The sequence below is a fragment of the Ovis aries genome, chromosome 2 (genome assembly GCF_016772045.2).
Source record: "Ovis aries strain OAR_USU_Benz2616 breed Rambouillet chromosome 2, ARS-UI_Ramb_v3.0, whole genome shotgun sequence".
Taxonomy (NCBI): domain Eukaryota; kingdom Metazoa; phylum Chordata; class Mammalia; order Artiodactyla; family Bovidae; genus Ovis; species Ovis aries.
The window spans coordinates 1,461,368-1,486,194 of record NC_056055.1 but is presented as its reverse complement, the minus strand read 5'-3'; the positions used below and the strand labels follow the sequence as shown (position 1 = coordinate 1,486,194).

The 24,827-nt window shown below is 55.2% G+C and overlaps 2 long non-coding RNA genes across 3 annotated transcripts; one reads left to right on the top strand and one right to left on the bottom strand.

Moving 5' to 3' along the window:
• Positions 1-1,502: 1,502 nt before the first annotated feature.
• LOC121818567 (uncharacterized) lies at positions 1,503-5,685 on the bottom strand. Of its 2 annotated transcripts, none has more exons than XR_009599497.1 (4): positions 5,582-5,685; positions 3,700-5,395; positions 2,983-3,348; positions 1,503-2,720 (listed from the first exon to the last, which is right to left on the bottom strand). It is a non-coding gene; the product is annotated as an uncharacterized LOC121818567 (long non-coding RNA). The 2 variants fall into 2 exon arrangements; XR_006058535.2 differs by having other exon boundaries at positions 5,636-5,685.
• LOC121818568 (uncharacterized) lies at positions 4,758-16,384 on the top strand. The gene is made up of 2 exons (XR_006058537.1): positions 4,758-4,963; positions 11,021-16,384. It is a non-coding gene; the product is annotated as an uncharacterized LOC121818568 (long non-coding RNA).
• Positions 16,385-24,827: the final 8,443 nt, after the last annotated feature.

Genomic DNA, 24,827 nt, shown 5'->3' with positions numbered 1-24,827 from the left:
TGGAATTGCTGGGTGTCTGGTAGTGGAATGACCCCGATCACAATCACACGCTCGTGTGCACGCACGTGTATAAGTGTGCATGAATTTGTGCATGAATTTGCACACACGCATGAGTTTGTGTGCGCATAGCCATGTATTAATACAAGTGTTTGGTTCATGTCTTTATAAATCATGTGGAGAAACCCCTTTAACCCCAACTCCTGAGATTTTCTTAACTCTTTAAAGGGAAATATTTCAGTGTTTGGAAAATTAACTTGAAAAAGAACTTGTTTTAAAGACAAATGTTGCATGCATGTGCATCTCACAGCCTGAGGACTGCTGGCCTAAACTACGGTTATTTCCTGGTTTCCTCCCGGCGCGTTTTGCATGAGGAGAAGCTGTGTCTCCCTGGTGTGCACTGACCCAGCGTTGGGAGCAACGCTAACTCAGGCACCTGTGCTTCCGACTTCTGCCTTGGGCATTAAAGCAGCGCCTCTGGATGTGAGAAAGTAGGCTTTGAATCTGGTGCTAGAAAGAACATGAAGAAGCTTGCAGATGGTCTCGGGGAAACACCCGGGAACCCAGGCCGCATGGGTGAATTCCAGGGAAGAGGAAATGAAAGCTGGGAAGGTGGGAGGAGAGACTCAGACCCGCTTGAAGGGCACGTTGTGGACCCTGAGTCGCTGGCTGCGCCAGCCTCTCTGGAGGGCTGAAGGGCTGTTTGCCGACACTGATTTGAACGCCTCGCAGTGAGGCTGTGCACTGCCTCCTGCAAACAAAGGTGATATTTCAGCGCTCTGCGGGGCGTGATGTTGTGCAGGAGATGAGCAGATCAACACGCCACGAGGATGGCGACTTCCACTGAAACAGCACAGCACTTTCTGCCGTGCCCGTCTTTACAAATCTCCTTTTTTTTTTCTCCATTTTTTGGAACTTCCAATTCGAGTTAAGAGCATTCATGATTCTAGGCTACGGATGCTTTGAGCACTTTTTCTGAGTATGTTCAGCTCGAGCGTGTGTGTCTTTTTCCACGTTCTCCTTCTCCTGTCTTTTCCGGTTTATGGGAAAAGGCAAAATGGGCTGTGATGTGAGTGAATCAGCGCAGGGGCCCACCCCTCCTCACGCCGCCTCGCGCTTCTCCTCCCTGTGCACCCAGAGTAGAAGATGAAAGAGGGCTCCAGTCCCCATCACTTTTGACTTTGTTGGTGGTGGGTTGGGATCCAGCAGGCACCGTTCCTGGGTATCTTCTATGTGGAGAATTTATAACCGATTTATTTTACTCTGGGAGTAGATCTGAATGCATTTGTTAGATGTAAGTATTTTATATTATTTTAAAGTCTTTTCTATTTTATATAAATATTATATAAGTATTTTATACTGTAATGACTAGAGGGAGAAACCAGATGTGTGTGTGTGTAAGAGAGAGAATTTCTTTTTTCTGTACAGACAGCTCAGTATTTCAATTTCACTCTCTTTAGCTTTAGGGGAAAAGCACTCCATTTTTTAGAAAAAAGTGACTCAAATACAGTTGTGACTTCTTTTTATTTAAGAATGCATTTTATATTACTTTCTTAGAAACAGCTTTAGCATAGGGACGTTCTTCCCGGTCAGCCCTAAGCCTGTCTAGCTGAGACAGCGCACCGCTTCTTTGTTTTCCCTTCCCACCCCTCCCCTCCCCTCTCACCTTTTCCGTTAGATCTTTCATCCTTAGTTTATCTGGGGAGCATTTTCTACAGGGGAAGGGAGCTCACTGGGGTATACACACAGCGATCAGTTATCTCTTTCATCTCTAGACCTTTATCTTATTTGTTCATTTACTCAAGAAGAAGTGATTGAGTTCAATGTAGCTCGGAGCTCTGACCTGGGTACCCACAGGTGGAAGCCACACCGTGAACCCTCGTGAGCCTCAGAGCTGCTGGGGAGTCAGGGAGACGAACACACGCGAGCCTGGGGAGCCGGGTGCTCTGAGCACAGCTTCTGCTCCGCACCTTCCCAGGGAGAGGCTCCTCCAGACCGTGGAGCATAGGTTTAGAAGAGGCAGAAAACGCAGTCCCTGCGCAGGGCTGGCGCTCATGCCCCATCATGAGAGCTACCGCCTGCCACTCCTGAGTCACGCCCGCCGTTCTTTACTACGGACTGAACAGGCAGTTCAGGTCCAGCACACCCCTCTGACCGAGCTGTCAGGGGAGGGGAGGCTTCTAGAGAGGTGTCTACGGGGCACCTGTGGGGGTAGAGAGGCTCCCCCGGGGAGGAATGCCAGCCTTGTGCGGGGCGTGGAGACCTTCTGTGCCCAGTGCTGTGTGCGCTGTCTGTGTCCCCAGAGAGACGGCGTTAGGAAGTGGGGGTGACGCGGTCAGGAGGCTGGGGCCTCTCATGGACAGTGCCCTCATGGAAGACCCAGAGACGGCCCAGGTGGCCGAGTAGAAAGACCCTGAGCTTGCTTCCTCCCAGGGACACATGGAGACTATGCCTGTTTCAGATCGACTGTTGATGAGAGAGACTGGAAAACAAGCAGAAAAGATCCCCTACGACTGAAGACAGAAAGAAAGAGCTACAAGATGGAGGTAGGGCAGGCAGGTCCAGCAGTCCCAGAGGGAGGAGCCCACAGAGGCGAGGTCCAGCAGTCCCGGGGTGGGGGCAGCACACAGATGCGAGGTCCAGCAGTCCCAGGGGGGCAACCCACAGATGCGAGGTCCAGCAGTCCCGGGGGGGGCAACCCACAGATGCGAGGTCCAGCAGTCCTGGGGGGGCAACCCACAGATGCGAGGTCCAGCAGTCCCGGGGGGGGGCCGCACACAGATGCGAGGGTGTCCATGGCAGCAGAGGCTCTCCCCAGGGAGCAATGTTCTGAGTCCTACATTGGCCCCCCAACCTGGGGGTCCTTTACTGGGAAGGTGGGCCTCAGGTGTTTAGCTTTGAAGGCCAGCAGGGCTTCCTTTCAGGAGACCCAGGGGCTGGGGCAAATAGAAACTCCACTCTTGAAAGCTGAACATAAAGCCTCACCTGTTCTGGGACCCAGGGCAGAAGCAGGAATCTGAAGGACGCCTGGGTCAGGCCCCCTGCTGACCCTGGTGAGAGTCAGGGAGGCTGGAGGCAGCTGGGGCTGGCACATGGACGCTGGCAGCAGCCATCTGGGGGCACACTCGTGTGTGGACGCTGGTGCTGGTGAGCCCTCCTTGGCTTGGAGCCGGCCCGACCCTCCAGCTGGACCGGTCTCCACAGAGTCACGCAATGACCAAGCTCACCAAAGACGGGGCTCAGGGGGCCGAGGAGAGGGTGGCCTGAAAAACCACCTGCATAGTTATTCTAATTGTCTGTGGGACACGTGCTGGGATGGTTCACCTGGTGTACAGCAGCGTGCTTCAGTGCCTGAGATTTGATAGGAATGTTCAGTATCAGAAATGTTAGAAAACAGTTCTGTATACATATATATTTTTAATGAACCTTATACAGCGGGGGTGTGTGTCTCTGTGTGTTTGGTGTGTGCATCTTTGGGGAGTGTGTGTCCACATGTTCATATCTATGTGGTGTGTGTGTGTGTATACGGGTGTGTGTGTGTTTGGTTTGGATGTGTGGTGTGTGCGTGTGCTCACGTCTGTGTGTGTATGCTGGGTGTGTGTGCTTTCTCCATCCATGGGGAAAGCCTGGCAATTGAATTACTCAGAAGCACCTTCCTGTTGCCTCCCATCTCCCATCATACAAAACCTGCCGCTTTGTCACCTCTGAAGCTGTGACTGCACGGTTCTGCCATTTGGAGGGAGGACAGGGCGAGTCAGGAGGAAGCTGCAGGCTCTCAGCATGCGGTGAAGACGGTGTTGCTCCGATTCGCTGTCCGCACTCTGGCCTCCCTGCCCTCGTCCTGTGAGCAGGGCCGGGAGAGGGAGGGACAGGGGTCTGGCTCCTGCTGCAGGCAGCAGGCCCAGCCTTCCAGACCGGTGCCGACGTCTGGGGCTAAGACGGCGGGCGGAGCACGTAGCTGCCCCCACCCCACGGGGGGCTCCCTAGGCTGGCCTTCCTGCCATCAGCAGTCCAGCTGTGGACCCTGGACTTGGCAAGCCGGTGGCGAGGAGGAGACAAGAGGACGTGGGGTCGGGGACAGGACACGGGAGGAGAAAAAGGGCAGAGAGGCTTCCCTGCAGGGACAGCGGGGCAGGGGGCCGCTCCGGGAAGGGGGCTCATGGCTCCGATGCATCCAGAGGCCTCCTTCACCGGGGCCTCCTCCAAACCTCCAGCCTCCTGCCTCGGACGCCCCAGGCCCTGCTCCCAGCCCACCGCCCCCAGGAATCCCTCAGGGTCTCTTCTCCTGTGGTGGTCTGAGAGGCGCTCCTCGGACCTTATGGGTGCCGACTTGTGGCTCACGCCGCCACCACTCGGGAGGTTCCTGCCACCAGATCCCGTCTGCACTGAGCACCCTGGTCCCCGGGAAGAACCGGGCAGCAGACATTGGTTCCAGCCTCACCCGGTGAGACAGGATCACCTGTGCGCCCGGAGGCCCACTTCCCCAGCACCCGCTGCCCCTGGCCACACACGCTGGATGCCGGGCAGCTGAGCATGTGGCCTTGGGTGCAGCTGGAGCTTATCAGCAGCAGAGGGCTGGGGTGTGCATCTCCAGCGCACGCGCAGCTGCTCCGTCCCACGCGGAGCTGCCCTGATGGGGTCTCCCCACCCAGCATCCCCCATTGGTTCCCCAGGAGAGAGCTGCCCCCGCCCCCCGGCCCAGCCCTGGTGCCAGCACTCGGGGCGGAGACCACATCCAGTCCCTAACTCCGCCGTTTCCTGTTGACTGCCGCTGCCTGCCGTCTGCGGGTCCCCGGAGCGTGCTGGTGGTCACATCGTGACCGCAGCTCCGAGTCCCTTCCATCCACTGGCCTCCGTGCAGGGAGCGCAGAGCCTGACCAGCTCCGCACGCCTGCCCGGCACCGGCTGCTGGCTGCCAGGACCAGGCCTGCCGCCAGGCACGTCCCTGACCATGGATGGCCCAGAGGTGAGAGGGAGGTGTCAGGAGGGCTCCTCTCCAACCTGAAGGGGACCTTTTGACCTTTGCAGCTTAGGATGCACCCATGTCCGTCCCTGCACGTGCCCGAGCTCTGCAGTTGGGGAGGGTCCCTGGTGGGGCCCAGGTTGGGGGCAGGGGCTGTATGCAGCTTGGCACCACTCCTGATGCAAGAGAGGACTTCACCCAGCCTCGGGTGACGGCCGCGTCCACAGCCCAGCGGGTGTGCCTCCCCCCGCCGACCCGCCAAGCCCCAGACTGTTCTCCTGGGGCCCTCAGGCCCGCTGCTACCCTGGTCCTCCCGGACACCTCTGGACTGGGTCCCTCCTCCCTTGGGGTGTGTGTCACAGGTAGCGACCAACTGGATCTCCTCACATGCTGGGGCTCCCCAGGGTGGTCCCTTCTCCGGTGCCTTCTGGGCTCCTGGCAGGGAATACAGAGCCTCAGAGAGGGAGGGCGTGGGGCTGTGGGGCTCCTGCCCAACCTGCAGGCCAAGGCGCTCCAGAGCCTTCCAGAGGGGGCGGCAGGACCCTCCCTGCGTGGCACCTGCCATTTCTTCCTGAGGCCCGAGGCCCTTTCCCTTGCTCTGACTCAGCACCTGGCCCCTACCTGGCTCTCCTTTTCTTCTGCCAGCCTCCCTGATGTCTGCCGCCTCCTGCTCACCTGCTTCAGAGAGAGGTCCTGTTCTCTGCTCTGTGGCCCTGGGGTGTTGTGTGCGAAGGGCAGATGGAGCCCTCTCACCAAGGTGTGAAAACCAGCTCGTTGTGAGCTCAGCTTAGAAGAACTGTCTTCCTGCTCACAACAGACAGTCGAGCCTTTCCGAGGCAGGGTGGGCGGGCTCCTGATCACAGCCTGCCTTGGCGCCGATCTTGTGGGAGGCCGATGCTCGGCCACTCCCTGCAAGGAGGTTGTTTGGAATAATGCTTTCGCCGTAAGGGGTGAAAAAGAAAATTCATCCAGCGAGTGTCGAATCCATGATGCTGCATTCCAGATTCACGAGAATACAGACAAAGGCATCTTACGGAAACCCAAACAGCCAGATTATGCTTTTCCTACAGGGCTTTGGCCAGGAAGTCGAGAAGTCACATGAAAGCTTCAGCACGCTCTGTGCACGTGAGGACAGGGCTCCCCGAGGACCCTGCAGAGCCAGTCCGAGCACTGAGGCTTGTGGCAGGCGGGCCTTCCCCAGCTGTCCCGTCCCGTCACGTCAGGTCCTGGCTACCTGGGGCAGCCAAGGCTCGAGGCCCCCTGTCTACTGCGCGAGCTCTCTGAGCCACGGACGCTGGGGCTGGGGGACAGCTCCGGCTGCGAGCTTGTGCAGCCGCTCACCTGCACAGCAGCCCTCGGCGCAGCGATGACTGGGAGGCAGGCAGAGCACTTCATCCGAGGCATTTAAAGGCGTGTGGATGGCACCCGGAGCACTGATCTGGCCCTTCCTGTCTGCTCACGGCTGTCGGTGAGCACGGGCTCTCCCCAGCCCTGCCTCCTGACACCGCTGACCTCGGGGGCCCCGCTCCAGGTGGGCAGGTCTGGGTGCTTTATGCCCTGGGGATGGAGGGTTCCGCGTGCCAGGACGAGAGGGCTCTGTGGCTCTGACTTCTCCCGCCTCTCGGCGCCCCCACCTTCGAGCCCACCTGGCACCGCTCCCCCAGCCCCGTGCTTCCTCTCCTCACAGGTTAATTACAGGCTACCGCGGGTGACGGGCACTGTTGCCATCATTCAGTTGCCCAGTCCCGTCTGACTCTTTGCGACCCCATGGGCTGCGGCACGCCAGGCCTCCCTGTCCCTCACCTTTTCCCAGCATTTGCCCAAGGTCAAGTCCCTTGCATCGGTGACGCCATCCAGCTATCTCCCCCTCCGACTCCCTCTTCTCTTTCTGATGCCCTCCTTCTGACAAGCACCGAGCCTCATACAGACAAGAACCAGGTCTGGTTATTTGCAAACTGCACGCTGGCAGTGCCCGGTACGTCCTGCCTACTCTGTCTGGGCGAGAATAACACATTCACCTCCCAGCAGTGCTCTGTGACGACAGTCGGGAGGCCAGGAAAATGTGACTTATAATATAATAAACAATGCTAAATACTGACTCCAAACAGTGAAATTAATTAGAATAAAAATATAGGTGACCAATCTTATTATCATGTGTTGTGAGAACTTGTTGATTTTCTCCCAGTTTTACTGAGATGTAGTTGACATCCAGCACCGTACCGGTTTATGTGTATAGTATGATGCTCGACCCACCTGCCTCGGGAGGTGCTGTGACCCACCTGCCTTGGGAGGTGCTGTGACCCACCTGCCTCGGGAGGTGATGTGACTTACCTGCCTCGGGAGGTGTTGTGAATGAGGAGGTGATAAACACAATAAGTGTAGTGAACCTCTTTCATCTCATAAAGAAGTAAAAGAACATTATTTTTTTAGTATAAAAAGTTATTATTTATTCCATTTTAGGACTTACTCTCACATAGCTTTCACAGACAGCACCCAACACTGTTGATTCTACTAATCCGGTGCCTATGGCCCTTGTATTTACTCTTCTTAAACGGCTGGGAGTTTGTAGTTTTGACCGCCTTCATCCAGTTCCCCTGCCCTCCACACCTTTTGCTGGAAACCAAAAGCATGGCCTCTTCCTGAGTTTTTTCTCTGTTTGCTCTTTTTCTGACGTGTGACTGGGGCTTCCCTGGTGGCTTAGCGGGTGGGAATCCACCTGCAGTTCAAGAGACACAGGAGGTGCGGGCTCGAGGTCAGGAAAATCCCCTGGAGGAGAAGGTGAGAACCCACTCCAGCGTTCTTGCCCGAAAAATCCCATGGACAGTGGAGCCTGGTGGGCTACAGTGCGTGGGGTCCCGAAGAGTCAGACACAACTGAGCGTGCACGTTGGCTTGGATGGCAGTATAATTGACCTACTACGCTATGTCAGATTCTGTTACACAATGTAAGGGTTCAGTATTTCTGTGCGTTTCAAAACGATCACCGTGAGTTTAGTTACGATCTGTCGCTGCGCAAAGACACCACACAATGGTCCCCCTCACTGTCCATTTCATCTCCGTGATTCGCGCGTTTTGTGACTGGAATTTTGTACCTCTTATCTTCCTCCCCTTTCTTTCCTCCCAACCCCCCGAGGCAAACGCCGTTTTGTTCTCTGCGTCTCTGCATGTTCATTTTGCTCTTCGATCCCACCTGTAAGTAAGATCATACAGTGTTTGTCTTCTCCGGTTTATCTCACTGAGCATCACGTGCTCTAGGCCCATCTATGCTGTCACAGGTGGCAGGAGCCCGTTTTTCATGGTTGAGTAATGTTCCACACGCACATATATATGCACACATCTTTACACGTCCGTCTACTGACGGGCATGCAGCTTGCTTCCATGTCTTGGTGACTGTAAGCCATGCTGCCGGGAGCAGAGGTGCACATGCCTTTTCCAAAGAGTGCTGTTGTTTGCTCCAGATAAACATCAACAGGTGGAAATACTGGGTCATATGGTTCTACTTTTAATCTTGTGAGCACACTCCAGACTGCTTTCCCCAGTGGCTCCACCAATTTACAATCTCACCCACAGTGCCCGGGGTCCCCTCTTCTCTGCCTTCTTCCTAAGACTTGGCACTTGTTGTCTTTTTGACGACAGCCGTTCCGACAGGTGTGGCGTGAAGTCTCATTGCGGTTTTGATTTACTTTTTTCCTCGTGGTTAGTGATGGCGAGCATCTCTTATGTTCTTGTTGGTCACTGCACGACTTCTTTGGGAAAATGTCTGTTCCAGTCCTCTGCCCAGTTTTTAATTGGGTTGTTTGTTTTATTTTTCGTTTCCAAGTATGCACTTTTCTAAACTCATTATAAGCTTTAAAAAATCTCCATTTAAAATCTGTGATGCCCTCCCCCTTCTTTCCTGACGGTGTGGCATGGGAGCCTCAGGGAGAGAGACTCGAGTGGCCCACGTTGTGATGAGCACCTACGAGGTCCTGCTCCTGACTGGAGCCAGCCACAGCTCAGCCCCTACAGCGGAGCAGTGGTCACGGGCAGGCCCCGTGCCCCGATGGTGCTGGCGATGCCTCAGTGACAGCGATGGACACTGACAGCAAGGCAGCCTCCGGCCTCCCCCTCCCCTCCCCGGACTCTCCTACCCCAGCACTGTCCCTGGACTGGACGTCTGCACACGCTGCCTTTGTGTGGGGGCTGGGGGAGGATGGGGAGCAGGGAAGGGGGAGGAGGGGCTGCGGTCAGCTCCACCACCAGCAGAGCTGCCCCACACCGAGCCCCCAGACAGGCTGCCCTCCTGCGCCTGCTGCAGCTCTGCCCACTGTGGCTGCAGCCCCCCAGGTCTGCTCCCTCCCTCCTTCACCCTGCCCTCAAGGGGACGGCTGTCTGTGCGCAAGTGAGGTCCTGCTGGTTGGGGCCCCTAGTGTCTGGATGAGACCCGGTTTCTATCAGGCGAGGGTGCCCTGCAGGGACTGGGGGAGGACAGGATCGGAACATGCCTCCCCATGGGAGCTGCAGGGACCCTGCGGGCGGGCTCTGCAAGCGGGGCTGGGCTGGTGTCCCCGCCAGCAACCCGGCCCCGGTGCTCAGGGTGGGGCTTCCTGGGCCTTGGGCGCGGTGACCTGGGCAGTCACCTCTGGAACCCAGCGTCCGCAGCTGGAGGGGCCGGTAGGCAAGCATGATGTCCGCGTGCCTGCCGTCTCCGGGGGCATCGGAAGGATGGAGGGTGATCACGACGGGGACCCTCGTGAGCTCTCGAGGCCGCCTGCTGCCTTTTCCTCCCAAACAATAATGGTAACAGCGACTGCTTCTAGGGCTACCCGTGTCGCAGACATCATGCTGCCTGAAGCAGGTACATTATTCAGGTTAACCTTTATGCCCGCCCCCCCCCAACAGGTGAGGTACCCACGTGGCCCCAGGCTGCCTGCAGGGACCAGGGCTGGCGCCTTCTTTCAGCCTAAGGTCATAACCCCAGGAGGGGGCGGGAGACTCAGAACGGGGCTTGTCCCCATTGCTTCGCCAGCGTGGCGGCTGCGCTGGAGTTGTGGCCTTGGAGAAGTGACAGGGACGCACAGCCAGTCGGTGTTTCCCAGCGGCTGCGGTGTGGACTCTGGGCTGTGGGCGACACAGCCGTGGGGGGACTCCCGTGAGACTCAGCCTGGGCACCTGACCCCGCCCGGCCCCGAGGAGAAGCTGGGGCTCTGAAGATGCTGCTCCTCACCCCTCCCACCCCGCACCCCTCCCACCACCTCCCTGGACAGGCCTCTCTGTCTTTCCTTCAGGCCTTAGCTCCTGGCCAGGCAGCATGGCCTTCCTGGCCCCCAGCCCAGGTCCCTCCCCAGCAAGAAAACCGGTCAAAGGCACCGCCTCCTGGGAGGGCTGCTGGGAGGCTGGAGAGGGAGCTGAGACCACACTTGGTTCCTGCACAATCAGCCCTTAACGCAGTCTCCTTCCTTCCACCTTGATGGGTCCCTGGTTTGGGAGAGGGCGGGGCAGGGGGCTCAGAGCTGAAAGTCTGTGGCTCTCAGCATGGTCGAATGGCAGCAAACGTTACACTGTCTAAGGCAGGGGTAGGAAGCTCTCTCTGTGGAGGCCGTCGGCCGAAAGGCAGAGAGGAGCCTGCAGGTGAGGGAGTGTGTTTGGGGTCTGAAGGCTTGCAATTCCGGAGACGCAGAGCCAGTGAAGTCTTGCATGTTTCGGGGACCAGGAAGAGTCAGGGTCCCCCCAAGACAACAGGCCCAGGGTCGTCTGAGTCTCCTGGCGGGAAGCGTGGCAGCTCTGACGGGAGTCCACAAACACTCACAAAAGGGCCAGGACTCAGGAGCTGCTTCAGGGTAGGTGTCCCGTCAGGATATTGCGTTTCTGCAGGTGTTCTGGAGGCCGTCAGGAGAGTCTGTGGTTGCGGCCAGATTCCATCCAGGCCGACACGCCAGGCCTCCCGGCTCCGCGTAGGAGAGAGACTCTCAGGGATGCAGACTCTGCTCCGAGTCTCCTGTCTCAAGGCCGGACGGCCCCTGGCTCAGGCCTCGGGGCTCACGCGTCTCTGCCACTTCATCCTTTCTGTCTTCCTTCACAGACCTTCACAAGCTAGACGTCGCCCTCAGCTACCATGGAGGAGACGGCGGAGGCCTGGCCGGTGTCCTCGGGCGGTTGTGGAGTCCTGGCCGAGAAAACATTAGAGACGCAGGATCCGCGGGCTTATCCATCATCTGCTGACTCAGAATTTGCATCATAGCAATATCTCCAGGACACGCCTACGCATTTTAAAGCTGGAGAAGCAGCCAACTTATTAACAGCTAACCCGTGACGTTGGCCAGGGCAGAGGCTGTGTGGTTTTCCTGTCTGCCGTTTGCAGGTTGCTTTCGCTGAGCTCCACACCTTCTTTCTGCAGTCTGTGCCTTGCATTACACCATGAACTGCTCTAGAAGCAAGCACACAAGTCCCTGCAGTTCATCCTCAGAGCAACTCCCAGGGAAGGGCACCTGGGAGTTCTGGGAGTTCGGCTGAGAAGCGCCTCCCGGTGCTGAGACCGCTGTGCTCGGCTGGCCCGGAAGTGGGCCTGTGGTTCGCTTTCATTCGCTCTGGGAGGCGCTGGCGCTGCTCCTCCTCCGGAGAGAAGGCGACGGGCCGTCCCTGGTGGGTGCCCCCACTGCAGCTGATGGCAGAGAGCCAGCGGTGAGGGAGGTGGCGCCCAGGTGGACCAGGGCGGTCCTCCTGCTCAGGGGGGCCCTGTGTGGTAGCTTGGGGGGCCGGGGGCCTGGTGGGGCTGGGTGACACCCGGCCTGGGGCCTTCAGAGCCTGTGGGTGAGGCCAGGCACGGGACACCCGCCCTGCCCCCGAGGACGGTTCTCTCTGTCTCAAGGACCAGCCCAGCCCAAGGTGAAGAGGAGAAATCTTCCCAGGAGAGCCCTGCGCCCTGCTCCCCCGCCCCACGTTCCAGCCTTTTCCCTCGTGCTTGGCCTTAGGCTCAGGCACCTTCCGTCAACACCCTCCAACCGCCCGCATTTCCAAACCTACCCTCTCTACTCCCAGGCTCCTGGGGGCCCCCGCCCCATGTCCAGCCTCACACCCAGCCCGTGAGGCCTCCTCCCAGGCCTCCTGAGGCTGGTGTGTCACTGGCCCAGCCGCCTGCCCCCCGTGCGCCAGAACCCCGGCTGTGCACGCCTGGAGCTTCTGTGTCTGGCTTGTGCAGTGCACGGCCGGCACAACTGTGATAGAAGCCCAGACCCACTGCAAGGGCGTTTATAACAGACCTGCCAGGAGGCAGGCACCGCCACGGCCTGGGCGCTTCTGGGCACAGCCATCGTGGGCTCGGCCAGCAGGTCCCACAGGCCCAGGGTGGTTCTCACCCACCTACGGGCGCCCACTCAGCCCTCTGTGGCCGGGAGGTCACACCCTTCCTTGGAGAGAAGCCCCCTCTGGACGCTGAGCCATGACCCCGTAGACCTTACAGAGGTCACCTGTCCTCCACCGTCGTGACCCACGAGGGTGCTGGCAGTCGACAGTCCCTCGACCCCGAGGCGCCACCATGCAATGCGAGGGCCTCGGGCGGCGCTGGGTGAGCCCTGGGAGACGCTTGGTGCTGCCATTCCCGGTGCCCCAAGGTGTGCTGGCCTGACTGTTTTCTGTTCACAGTGAGCGCTAACCCCGAAGCAGCCGGTGTCCCCCACAGAGACTGCTTCCGTTGCTGGGGCGGCTCACTGAGCAGTGGCAGCGAGCCTGCACGGACGCTCAGGGTGAAGGTCCACAGGCTGAGCCCCGGGCACCTCTCAGGAGGCAGGGCTTCCCGCAGTGGGGGCCCCGAGTGTCCCCCGACCCCGACCTCCCCGGATCATGGTGTCCATGAGATGCACTCACAGCCTGCCAAGTCCCCAGGCCCGGTCCCCGAGGCTGCAGATGGAGGGGACCCGGGAGGGATTTGGAGCTGATCCGCCCGGCTCCCCACTCAGCACTCGTGACCCCGGGCAGTTGAGTTGTTTAACTTCCACAGGCTTAAATCTCCTCAACTGTACATTGCAGACGGGCATGCCTGCCTGATGGACTCTAAACATTGAATGAGGTGCTGGTATCACGTCTGTCTTCCTGGGACACATATCAGCAGCCACGTCACCCCTGGTCCAGGACCCCTTCTCCCGGCTTTCTCTGCTCCGAGCCTTCCTCACTCCTCCCACTGGCGACAGGAGGTCCCCCCACAGGGAGTCAATAGACATCCATGGAAATTCCCGTGGGTGCGTGGAGTGACAAGTATAATATTCTTGAGAATATTATACAGGATCTTAGAAATATAGCCAGAGCGATGTGTGTGTGAGAGAGAGGGGAGGTGGGGGAGAGAGAGGCAGAGACAGACGCAGAGAGATGGAGAGAGAGGGGGAATCTAACGGGATTGGGCTTGAGTGAGAAAGGAGAGAGCTGAGTGCAGGGGGCGAGCCGAGCTGCCTTCCCTTCTTGCAGCCGAAGCCCGGGACCCACTCTCAGCAGCCCTCCAGGGGCCTCCTCGCTGCTCTTCTGTGGGCGCCCCGGCCACTGTCCTCCACTGCGGGCCGCCTCCCAGTGATGACCCGCAGGCACCGTCCATCTGCAGCTCGGAGACCTCCTGGGGCTCGCTCAGGACGGGGCTGTGCCGGGACCTGCGGTAGCCCCTGGGGCTCGGGTTTTGCAGATCCCGCACGTGAGCTGCATGGCCCCTGCTCCCGGGCAGACCCGGCCCCAGACCACCCTGCCAATGCAGGACCTGCCATGTGTCAGGAGGCTGGCCGGCACACACTGTTAGTTCCATGTCAGCCCCACCAGACACGGCCTGCTCGCCGCATGGCCTAAATGTCTGGCACCGCGACTGTCCTCTGAAAAGAAGGATCGCATAAGTCACCGTGCCGTCCTGCTGCCTCGGGGTCGTCCGGGCCCTGAGGAGGTGCCAGGCTCTCCCAGGGCAGGTCCACAGACACAGTGACCTGCTTCCTGTCCGCCTTCTTTGCTGCCGTCTCTACTCCGGGCCTCGCGGGAGGGAGATGGGTCTGGAAGCTCTGCCCAAAGAGTCTGGTGTGGAGAAAGGTGTTCATCCCAGAACGTACCACGGCGTGCAAAACCACACAGCCAAACTCCCCGAGCTGTGGGAGCGGAGACATGACATTCAAACACCTTGTCGGTGACGCATTAAAAAGACAAGGGACCTCGTGAAAGTAGGTCACAGCCGCACACCCGGTGAAGGCCAGAAGCAGAGTCCTGTGACGGGTGCTTTGCCCAGAAGGGGACCTGCAGAGCACGTGGAGGGGCTGTCAGAGAGCGGACACCTGGGGCCACAGAGGGAGGGGGCCTGGCAGGCGGGGGCACCTGTGACGCCCGCAGGGGCGGGGGAGGCAGGCCCCGGATGCCCAGGGTTGCGGGCCCGCCCGGCCTGTCCCACTTGGCTTCACCTCGTGTCTCCCGAGGCTGGAGCCACGCACAGGTGAACTGGCAGGGCCTACCACGGCTGAGATCATTCCCTGATTTCTCAGTCATGTCGGAACAAACCTGCGTTTTTGAAACACAGGTTTAGCTGAACAGACCGTGTGTCCTAGTTTGCTGACACAGCCCCAAGGAATGCCTGTGGCCCCCGTGATGGTTACGGGTCCCCCACCACACCCCCAGAGACCCTCAGCCCAGGACGGGGGCTCTGTGATCGCCGTGCTCACTGGGCCTGAGGACCAGCTGCGCCACCGGGAAAGTGCAGGCGTCAAATGGAAGCACGGCCTCTGGCCGGGGCTCCCTCCCAGCATGGAGGTGAAGGAGGAGCCCCCTCTCTCATCCCACGGTCAGTTCTGGCCTCTCAGTCCAGCAAGTGATCCGGGGCCAGGGGAATTCGACCCCCAGCTGGAAACACTCACTGCTGCTTCCTGGTAAACTCTGCCCCAGGAGTTTTCAAATTCTAGGAGAGACAAAGGTCATCTGGTGTGTTCCCCAGAAACGCAGATTTCTGGGCCATCAGCCGAGATGCTGACCCCAGGTCTGAGCGGTTTAGGGGAATAGGCATCTGCACAGACACAGGGGTTCCTCTGAGGGCGACAGCTCGCACTCTGGGAGCCGCAGCTGCCCATCCTGGGCCCGTGGTGGTGGTGCCGGGCAGACAGGAGGTGTGGGTTCAGGTCTGCTGTGAGCTTGTCGCTGGGAGGTTGTGCAGATTTGGGAGGTCAGTAAAGCCAGGGTTTGGGGGCAGCTGGAACAGGGCACAGAGCCTGGCTGCAGTTGAGCCTTGGAGTCACCATCACCAGCTGAGTCACCTCTTTCAAAACAGTCTAAACTCTGTGCCTCCATTATCTCATTCACAAAATGGGCTGCATAACTCTTGGTTTTTGGGTAATTGGGTTGTTGCAAGACCCAAATCAACCTGTTCTCAGCTTCTCTCCCCAAAGTGCATATTTAGCGCTCTACTCACCCCCGACTTACTTAGAGGGTGTTGTCCTTGGTGTTTTAAAGGCCAGTAACCCTCGGAGGATTCCAGCTCCCAGCCAACCAATGCAGAAGACAGAGAGTGATGGGATCGGGCCAGGCTGGAGCTGGCGGGAAGAGAGGGACACGGGGCAGGTGGAAGGAAGGGAAAGCAGGGGCCCCGTTGGCCTCCACCTGCTCGGCAGTGAGCGCCCCCCTTCCTGGCCCAGACTCCCCACACCTGTGCCAGCAGCAGAAACAGCAGTGCACGCTCAGAAGAAACGGGACAGAAGGAAGCCTCGGGGACGCCTGCAAAAGTGCCAGAGGAAAATGTGCTTAGGTGGACAGGGAGGGCGGTGACGTCCTGGAGCATGGCGGCAGGCCGGGAACACCCGCAGGTCTGCGGTTTCTGTAAGGTTAGGAATCACCTGGGGGTGGAGAGGGACGATGTGTTCTGTGTTCAGAGGGCAGGAGGGGCAGGCAGGAGGGGTGCACAGCCGTGTTGATTTAGGTGGGGGAGGCGGGGCTTCAGCGGCCAGGGTGCTGTTCCCCATGGACCATCTTGACTTTCCGGAGGCCTCCAGCCTGGAACTCCAAATATCTGGACTGGTCTGGGTTCTCTCCAAACATGCATTCAATTCCTGGCAGTCCCCTGAAATACAACATTCAGCGTTATAGATCACCTTTGCAGATTTTAATACAGTTTAAGTGCAAAATTTGAACAGAAGTTTAAACATAAATGTTGCAATATTTTATTTCTTACCAATTTTACTGAAAAAGAATTCTGCTGAAGGAACAGTGGGATATGCCGCATTGCTTAAAGCATTATCTGAAATAAACTGAACAGAGAAATCATGGAAAACATAAACCCCACAGACTTGACAGTTTCTTCCAGTAGAATTACCAAATTCTGTGATAAAAGGGAAGACAGTAGATATTTGGGTGATTTCAGTAATGTTTGATATACTGTGCTTTCAGAAATAACCCACCTTCATGTAACTATGAATGTCCATTAAAAACGGGCTTCCTGTAACATGAACCACAATGAGACAGCACTCCACACCTCTCAGAATGAGTACGGTTAAAGGAAAGCTGCCCACGATGCCTGCTGGGGAGGCTCCAGGGGCCGCGGGTCTCGGGACTGCTGGGGAATGGGAGGGGCTGCATCCGCTGTGGGAGGAAGCGTGTCGGTTTCTTAAGAAGCCGAGCACGCGCCCCATTTACATGACCCAGACCTCCAAGTCCTGGGCATTTCCTCACGCATTAAGGGAATATATACCAGGTCACAAAGATTTTGAGCCTGAATGTTCACAGCGCTTTACCTGTGATGGCCCAGCCCTGGAAATAGTCCAAACAGCAGCCAAGAGATGCAGACAAGGGTGTGAAGCCTGGAGCAGAGGGGAGTCTGAGAAGACTGGTGCGGCCCGGGGGAGCTTGGGTTGGAGAGGAAGCTCTGAGCTGGCAGGGCCGCTGAGTGCAGCCCTCCCGCAGCCCCCGAGTCCTGCCGGTCCTGGAAGCCAGCACGCGTGTCCTTGCTGGAGGCTGCAGAACTTGGATTTCCGTCCTTCACTTAATATCCACTGTCCTTGTATCTTTTTTTTTTTTTTAAAGGTGATTGTTTTCTTCTTGATAAAATAATTGAGAAATTATCCCTTCGTTTCAATTCCTAATTAAAAAATATATAACCTCAGGGATAACCTCAGGGCTAAAAAAGTCAGGTTTTTCTGGGTGTTGCTGATGACTATTGTAACTTTTACCAAATGTCTATCTTACTACAAGACAAACCAAAGTAAAGAGGAAGAAGCTGGACAAAGTCAGTCTGAAGATTTATCCAGCTGATAGACCTGGGAACCAGTGTACACAGATTTCAACAAATATATTCGGTTTCAAAACTGAACTGACAGTCAAATTAGTCCTAGCTGCAGAAAAACGCTTCTGTGTGTAAGCCACCTTGGAGCATCTGACCTCCACTTCTAACCAGGTCAAACCTGGGACCAGTTGGTGGCCGTGCCAGCCAAGAGGAGCATATGAAAACGCATGAGGCGGTTAGTCAGCTCCTGAGACGCCCAGGCCCCTCCAGGCTGGGTCCACAGCCAGAGGAGGCGGCCAACATTCCTGTGATGGAGTGGGCAGCCGGCCCCCACCCGCGGGCCCGTGCCCCGTCCTGCACCAGCTGTGGCCGCCATGTGGCCGCCCGCGCCCGTGCCAGGCCGGAGCAGGCTGCAGAGTGGGCCCCGGCTGAGTGTGGTTGGAAGGACACGCGCCGGGAGAGTGACCTTGACTCTCCTTCCACGCCGAATGTCTCTGGGAGGATGCCAGCTCTTGGGCCCAGCGCACAGACACACATTTACACGCACACGGCCTATGTTCCAGGCTCGCCGGGATTCCTGCACTCCCGAGGGAAGGCAGGGCTGGCCGGCCGCGTGTCTGCACTGAGGTGCCTTTCTGAAACTTCGACCTCTAGCCCTGGGTGGACCAAGGGCCACAGTGCCGATCAGGGTGGCCGACTCCTTCATCTGGGCCTGGACAGGATGGGACAGGTGCAGGCTGACCTCCTCCAAAAGTACCCAGGCGACGGGAAGCACGTCTCCTTTCGGAGCAGACTTTGAGGAGCTCTGCGGCTGGGCTCACTAGCATCCCTAGTGGGGCAGCGGCTGGCTCAGGGCACACACTTTTGCCAGGGTCCATCTTCAGTGGCAGCGTGCGGGGGAAACACACTTGCCAAGATATTCGGTGGAAAAGAATCAGAAGCACCCTCTGAAAGAACAGCTGTGTGAAGTTTGGGTTGTCGGACGCGGCAGAATGCACATGGACCTTACTCTGTCATCTCAAGAATTCTCCATCAAGCCGTCAGCTGGAAAGGTCTCTCTCCACTGTTCAGCCTCCTCCGCTGTGTCTTCTCCCCCTTGAGGGAGCCCATCTGCCCTTGCTGGCCACCCGGGTGCGGAGCCCCTCTCCCCTGCTGGCCACCCGGGCGCTCCTGGTCAGCTGCGTCTTATCTGCCCCCGGCCGTGTCCTAGAGCAGGTATTGCTGAACTCCGGTATTAAAGGAACTAATAACGTCACATGAAAGCACAACAGGATGGCGGCTGACGCTGACTTGCTAGCTGTAAAGTGAAGGGTGGAAATATTAGCTGCTCAGTCGTGTCCCACTCTCTTCGATGGCAGGGACTGTAGCCCGCCAGGCTCCTCCGTCCGTGGGATTCTCCAGGTAAGAATACCAGAGGGGGTTGCCATTTCCTCCTCCAGGGGATCTTCCTGACCCAGGGATCCAACCTGGGTCTCCTGCACTGCAGGCAGATGCTCTGCCATCTGAGCCACCAGGCCAGCCATTTGGTTTCATGAAAGGAAGGCCCCGGATGCAGAAGGACATGGGGCACTGTCACGACCGAGCGGGACGCTTATTCCGGGGCGCCGCGGGCTGCTTCCTGAAGCCTTTGCTGTGCTGTCTGTGTTTCCTCCATTGAGCTTGGACCATGGCGGCTAATGTGCACCCAGGCCTCAGCCCAGCCCACCTCCGCTGGCGGTCGGGGACAGGACTGTGCTTCCTGATCAGGAGGGCTGGAGGCTGATAATCTTCCACGGGGCTGTATTTATTAGCAAGGGGCTGAGCCTTGCACTAACCAGGTAAGATTTCCGGGTGGAGTTTCAGACAGCATGGTGGGCCAGGAGGACCCAATGTTTGGGGAGTTCTTACAGGATCCTCTGCTTGTGACCCCCCATCACGCTGGGGCAGCAGGAAGCCTGAGCCTCTAGCTCCTAGTGCCTGGTCTCAGCTCAGCATCACTCCCCTCCCACAGGAGAGTGGAGGCCACAGTCACACCGTGCTTCTCTCCTCCATGGTCCCCCCGAGAGCTGGCTCTAAACGCTTCATAATAATCACCTGTGTATGGTCAAAGACTTTCGATTCTGGTTAAGAAAGGGCTTCCCTCGTGACTGAGTGGTAAAGAATCCGCCTGCAATGCAGGAGACCCAGGTTCGATCCCTGAGTTAGGAAGATCCCCTGGAGGAGGGCCTGGCTACCCATCCCAGTATTCTTGCCTGGAGAATCCCGTCGACAGAGGAGCTCAGCAGGCTCACGGGGTTACAGTCGGTCATGACTGGGTGACTAACACACTTTTAAGAAAGGGCACATCCAGAGCGGAGGGGCTATCCAAGCAGAGTAAACGGAAATGTGCGTTCTTGCCTTAGGACCACGGAGACACAGTATCTCAGCACCAGGTCCCCGACATCCGTCTCCAGTTTGCCTCCTCTGGCCGCAGCGGACGCACGGAGCTGGCTGCCTGCTCTCATGGGCCTGCTGGGCACAGACGAGAGATGACCCTCCTGAGGGTTCACAGCGGGACGGACCCATCCAGCGATGGAGGGAGATGGGGAGCCATCTCGTGAGACAGTCCTGCACTGCAGACACCTGGGCCTGGAGATACCCTCCTTCCGTTCAGTGAGTCAGCCCACAGCGGCCCCAAAGTCTTCATTTGCTCATTCACCATCCATCCATCCATTCTTTTTTCTCAGTTAGGCCAAAGTCAGTTTCTGAGATTGTACCTTCAGACTCTTTACTGACAGGTCAGCTATGACCTGGAAGACTCTCTACCTGACCCCAGGCAGGTGCCAGACTCTCCAACCCCCCCCCCCCCACATAGTGCGAGTATCAGCTCAATATATTCTCACAAGGCTGTGGGGAGGATTACAGGATTTAATATGGAAAATCACTTGGAAACGGTGATGCTCCTTGCTAATGTTATTCCTTAATAGTCATTGAGAGGGAGAAGTTGCTTTTTTAAAATACTCATTTATAATACCACGGCTAAAATTTTAAATAAGCATCACATAAGAGTAGGCAAGTCCTGAATCCTAGATGTTTGGAAGCATGAAGTCCAGTCACCCCACCTCATTGATGAGCATGACAGAATTATAACAAGAATGCTACCATTTCCTTGGAACCTGGGTTGCATGAAATGCACCTCTTATTTCTGATTTAACTGCAGAGATAAACTGAGGCCCCGTAAGTTAAGGGTCCCTCCTTGCTCCTGAGGGAGCAGGCAGCCAGCTCCGTGTGTCCACTGCGGCCAGAGGAGGCGAACTGGAGATGGGTGTTGGGGACCTGGTGCTGAGATACTGTGTCTCTGTGGTCCTAAGGCAAGAACGCACATTTCCACATCTCCCTGAGATGGCGGGAGAATCCCTTCAGCCTCCATGTGCTTTGCTTTCACATGGATTCCCAGTTAAAAAAAGGGAAAGTGAAATGACAAAAAGCAAGAAAACCACAGCGGACGGAACAGGTGAGCAGGACTGAACTAATAACTCCTGCATCTTCATCCGGTTTCACAGCAGGACATCAAGTTCAGCTCAGAACCCTGCAAATCGGAAGCTCAACCACTCTTGGAAGATAAATTTGGAGAAGTCATGAGCATCAGCGAACAAAACCTAAGAAGAATTTCTATTTCAGTCAAAGGTATCAGGAGACAATGACCCAGCCAAGCAGCCGAGAGCTGTGCACACAGTGTGCGTGGGGAGAGTGGTGCTCCCTGAAAACGAGGGTGCTCCCCCTTGAGGTCCTCTTGTCGGGCGATGAGTGTCTCAGGTGAGGTGGCAGGAAATAAGCTTTCCTTCGCAGTTGCTGATGTGAGGGACCACACCGCTGAGTCACCATGCACCCGAGGGCAATGTGACACAATCCGGCACCTTGGGTCTTTCTCTAGACACAGAGTATCAGGGTCTGATCTGGGGAAGAGGGTGTGTTGGACGAGAGGGAAACTTTGCTTGAGCTCTTGCACTGATACTGGAGGTCGGTTAAGTTCAGTCGCTCAGTCGTGTCCAACTTTTTGAGACCCCAGGGACTGTAGCACACCAGGCCTCCCTGTCCATCACCAACTCCTGGAGCTTGTTCAAACTCAAGTCCATAGCATCGGTGATGCCATCCAAGCATCTCACTTCTGTCATCCCCTTCTCCTCCTGCCTTCAATCTTTCCAGGCATCAGGGTCTTTTTCAGTGACTCAGCTCTTTGCATCAGGTGGCCAAAGTATTGGAGTTTCAGCTTCAGTCCTTCCAATGAATATTCAGGACTGATTTCCTTTAGGATGGACTGGTTTGATCTCCTTTCAGTCCAAGGGACTCTCAAGAGTCTTCAACACCACAGGTCAAAAGTATCAATTCTTCAGCACTCAGCTTTCTTTATAGTCCAACTCTCACATCCATACATGACCACTGGAAAAGCCATAGTTTTGACTACATGGACCTTTGTTGGCAAAGCAATGTCTCTGCTTTTTACTATGGTGTCATAGCTTTTCTTCCAAGGAGCAAGTGTCTTTTAATTTCATGGCTGAAGTCACCATGTGTAGTGATTTTGGATCTATCACTGATTCCATTGTTTCCCCATCTACTTGCCATGAAGTGATGGGACCAGATGCCATGATCTTAGTTTTTTCAATGTTGAATTTTAAGCCAGCTTTTTCACTCTCCTCTTCTACTTTCATCAAGAGACTCTAATTTAGTTCCTCTTCACTTTCTGCCATAAGGGTGGTGTCATCTGCATATCTGAGGTTATTGATAGTGCTCCTGGCAATCTTGATTCCAGCTTGTGCTTCATCCAGCCCGGCATTTAGCATGATGTACTCTGCATAGAAGTTAAATAGGCAGGGTGACAATATGCAGCCTTGACGTACTCCTTTCTCAGTTTGGAACCAGCCTGTTGTTCTATGTCTGGTTCTAACTGTTGCTTCTTGACCTGCATATGGTTTCTGAGGCAGCAGGTAAGGTGATTCAGTATTTCCACCTCTAAGATTTTCCCACAGTTTGTTGTGATCCACACAGTCAAAGATTTTAACACAGTCAATGAAGCAGAAGTAGATGTTTTTCTGGAACTCTCCTGCTTTTTGATGATCCGATGGATGTTGGCAATTTGATCTCTGGTGCCTCTATTTTTTTCTAAATCCAGCTTGAACATCTGGAAGTTCTTGGTTAACACACTGCTGAAGCCTCAGTTGGAGAATTTTGAGCATTACTTTGTTAGAGTGTGAGATGAGTGTAATTGTGCGGTAGTTTGAACATCCTTTGGCATTGCCTTTCTTTGGTATTCAATGAAAACTGACCTTTTCCAGTCCTGTGGACAAAGCTGAGTTTTCGAAATTTGCTGGCATATTGAGTGCAGCACTTTCACAGCATCATCTTTCAGGATTTGAAACAGCTCCAATGGAATTCCATCACCTCCACTAGCTTTGTTTGCAGTGATGCTTCCTAAGGCCCACTTGACTTCACATTCCAGGATGTCTGGCTCTAGGTGAGTGATCACACCATCATGGTCATCTGGGTCGTGAAGATCTTTTTTGTACAGTTCTTCCGTGTATTCTTGCCACCTCTTCTTGATATCTTCTGCTTCTGTTAGGTCCATACCATTTCTGTCCTTTATCGAGCCCATCTTTGCATGAAATGTTCCCTTGGTATCTCTAATTTTCTTGAAGAGATCTCTAGTCTTTCCCATTCTGTTGTTTTCCTCCATGTCTTTGCATTGCTCACTGAGGAAGGCTTTCTTATCTCTCCTTGCTATTCTTTGGAACTCTGCATTCGTGTGGGTGTATCTTTCTTTTCTCCTTTGCCTTTTGCTTTTCTTCTTTTCTCAGCTATTTGTAAGGCCTCCTCAGACAACTATTTTGCCTTTTTGCATTTCTTTTTCTTGGAGTTGGTCTTGATCACCGACTTCTGTACAATGTCATGAACCTCCATCCATAGTTCTTCAGGCGCTCTGTCTATCAGATCTAATCCCTTGAATCTATTTGTCACTTCCACTGTATAATCATAAGGGATTTGATTTAGGTCATACCTGAATGGTCTAGTGGTTTTTCCCTACATTTTTCAATATGAGTCTGAATTTTGTAATATGGAGTTCATGATCTGAGCCACAGTCAGCTCCCGGTCTTGTTTTTGCTGACTGTATAGAGCTTCTCCATCTTCAGCTACAAAGAATACAATCAATCTGATTTCTATATTGACCATCTGGTGAGGTCCATGTGTAGAGTCTTCTCTTGGGTTGTTGGAAGAGGGTGTTTGCTATGACCAGTGCGTTCTCTTGGCAGAACTCTATTAGCCTTTGCCCTGCTTCATTCTGTACTCCAAAGACAAACTTGCCTGTTACTCCAGGCAAGTAACTTGACTTCCTACTTTTGCATTCCAGTCCCCTGTGAAGAAAAGCACATCTTTTTTGGGTGTTAGTTCTAGAAGGTCTTGTAGGTCATCATAGAACCATTCACCTTTAGCCTTTTCAGCATTAGTAGTCTGGGCATAGACTTGGATTTCTGTGATACTGAATAGTTTGCCTTGGAAACAAACAGAGATCATTCTGTCTTTTTTGAGATCACACCCAAATACTGCATTTTGGACTCTTTTCTTGACTATGATGACTACTCCATTTCTTCTGAGGGATTCTTGCCCACAGTAGTAGATATAATGGTCATCTGAGTTAAATTCACCCATTCCAGTCCATTTTAGCCCACTGATTTCTAGAATGTCGACATTCACTCTTGCCATCTCCTATTTTACCATTTCCAATTTGCCTTGATTCATGGACCTAACATTCCAGGTTCCTATGTAATATTGTTTTTTACAGAATCGGACTTTACTTTCGTCACCAGTCCCGTCCACAACTGGGTGTTGCTTTTTCCTTGGCTCAATCTCTTCATTCTCTCCGAAGTTATGGATACTGTAGGGAGGATTGAATGAGGCACCAAGCTGGGAGTTGAACTAGCACTAATTAAACCCAAGTCCTTATTCCTGGGCCTTGATGTTCTCATTTATAAAACAGAAACAATATCAGTCATCTCCTTCTGAAAGAGTTTTCATAAAAATCAAACAGGGGAATTCATATGAGAACATCCTGTATACTCTAAATGGCATTTTTGATGGATGAAGTATTGATATAATTAAATGCAATGGTTATTTGCTTTTTAATTATGTGTGCTCAGCCCATTCTTAGACTGAGGAACAGGGGAATCTAAGCAGCGGGCTCACTGTGAGGAGAGACTGTTCAGCTCAGCACATGGCCCATGGCAGTTGGTAAGATGGAGGCAGGGAAGAGATGCAAGGTCAAGTGAAGGTCAGAGAAAGTGCAGAGCCTTTTCCTTCCCTTGAACAGGCAGGAGAAAGAAGGAGCAATGGAGAGCACCGTGTTTACAGAGAAATGCACGGGGAGCCCAGAGCCCCGCTCCAGCTGGTGCCCATGCTGAACAAACAGGAGAGAGAAAGAGAAAGAACCAACCAACCACCGGCAAACCCCAGAGGAGAGTCGTCGTCATAGAATCCTACGGTTTCTTTCGTTTTGCCTTTTCTGGAGAGGATGTGAGGAATGAGACCCCCAATTTACTTTTGATTTAGCCAGAGAAGGTGACAGCGACCTTCCAGAGGGTAGCCGGGAATGGTTTTAGAAACCACGGGAGAGAGAATTGCGAGGGACTGGGAGCTTTGTACCCTGAGATTCACCTGTAAGACA